The sequence below is a fragment of the Cyprinus carpio genome, unplaced genomic scaffold, assembly GCF_018340385.1.
Source record: "Cyprinus carpio isolate SPL01 unplaced genomic scaffold, ASM1834038v1 S000005566, whole genome shotgun sequence".
NCBI classification, from domain to species: Eukaryota; Metazoa; Chordata; class Actinopteri; order Cypriniformes; family Cyprinidae; genus Cyprinus; species Cyprinus carpio.
Window position 1 is genome coordinate 1 of NW_024878250.1, and position 1,794 is coordinate 1,794.

Here is a 1,794-nt window from a genome sequence, read left to right on the forward strand (position 1 = left end):
CTGCACTGCCCTGGGCCAGCATTCTTTGGTATCAGCTGAGGGATAGTTCGCTAAATGAAATCACATGCTGCCTTGCTCCTCTGCACCCCCTGTTTGTGGAAAGCAAGACCACAAAATACAAGGTGGTGCCTTTACCACCAGCAAAGGCACCGCTGGGATTGAACCCAGGATCTCCTGTTTACTAGACAGGCGCTTTAACCAACTAAGCCACGGCGCCAACCTGGAAAAGCTGTTTCTAGGACGGTGATTTGGAGGATCAGAGAGAAGAGGCCAACGGCCAGGCACTTCACAGCCTAAAATATTTTTTTTTGACAACTGAGTCGGGGTGGCCGGCTAGCCTCTGTGTTTGTTGGCCGAGCTCCCTTAACAGAATGCCAAAAGAAGCAATTCTGGAGAGACCCACAACCTTTGAATGGCCTCATTTGGCAATATAGAAGTCCAATGCGCTATCCATTGCACCAAAGAGCCTGTCAGCATGCTAAATGATCAGACGCTCTGTGCACGGGAAAGACGGGTCCTCGGGTCTCTATGCAATTGACGCCGCCGGTTCAAAAGAGCAACAGCATTGTCAGGGTCTCCTGTCCAATGACGAGCCGACAGAGCGCAAACACCGGCAGAGAGACACCACAGGGTTTTCAAAAACAGGATCTCTTGTTTACAAGACAGGCACTTTAAGCCAAGGTGCCTCACAGCAGTGGCACGTTTGCATGGTGTGCTATCCTTCAAAAGCTGCTGGGGTTGTTTTTCAAAAGCACACGCTCCACAAGGACCGCGCGCAAAGACACACGAAGCGGACAAACAAAGAAATGCTGGGATTCTCACCCATGATCTCCTGTTGAAGTCGTGGCCTAATGGTTAGAGAGTTTGACTCTAACCCCTAAGGTTGTGGGATCGAGTCTCGGGCGGCAATACCACTACTAAGGTGCCCTTGAGCAAGGCACCGACCCCCAACTGCTCCCGTGCAGCGCATCATAAATGGCTGCCCAATGCTCCCCGTGTGTGTTCGTGTTCACTGCTGCGTGTGCACTTTGGATGAGTTAAATGCAGAGCACCAATTCTGAGTAGGGGTCACCATACTTGGCTGTATGTCGCGTCACTTTCACTTTTTTTTTTAAACAAACTGAGTCCACGGACGCCAGCCTGCATGCTTGACCTCTGCACTCCTCACTATCCCTGTTTGCTGTCCGATCTTAGAAAAAGCACCACGGTTGAGGGACATGACGGACGGAAAAGGCACCGCTGGGATTCCGAACCCAGGATCTCCTGTTTACGAGACAGGCGCTTTAACCAACTAAGCCACGGCGCCCAACCTACGTGTGTGGTGGTCTCTGGGAGGACGACTTAGAGGATCAAAGCACCCACCGTAAAAGCGCCAACATACAGGCACTGCACAGCTTTAAAATAGTTTTTTGACAGCTGAGTCAGGGTGGCCAGCTAGCCTAATGTGTTTTTTCAAACCAAAGCGTTGCATTAGCAGAATGGCAAAAAAAAACACAAAAGAGTAGCGCCATCCTGGATTTTGCCGAGTCTGTCGCCCCCACTGAGTTTTGCGTGTTGAGGAAGTAGGAAGGACAAGGTCCTTGGGTCTCTGCAAAAGTGGAATGCAGTTCAAAAAACAGAGGCACTATCAGGACCTCTGTTCCAAGAAAAAAGAACCCACGAGAGAGGGTTTCCGAATTTTAGAGGCAACCCACTCATCTGTTCATTTGTAACCCAAGGATCTCTTGTTTACAAAGCCACGGCGCCCAGCCCGCTTGGACCAGGCCAGCATTCTGTTTGCTGAAAGCAGAACCA

The 1,794-nt window shown here is 50.6% G+C and overlaps 2 non-coding genes across 2 annotated transcripts; both read right to left on the bottom strand.

Moving 5' to 3' along the window:
* Positions 1–144: 144 nt before the first annotated feature.
* On the bottom strand, positions 145–217 carry trnat-agu. Its single transcript has one exon. It is a non-coding gene; the product is annotated as a tRNA-Thr (tRNA).
* A 1,014-nt stretch (positions 218–1,231) lies between these two features.
* On the bottom strand, positions 1,232–1,306 carry trnat-cgu. Its single transcript has one exon. It is a non-coding gene; the product is annotated as a tRNA-Thr (tRNA).
* Between the last annotated feature and the right edge of the window lie 488 nt (positions 1,307–1,794).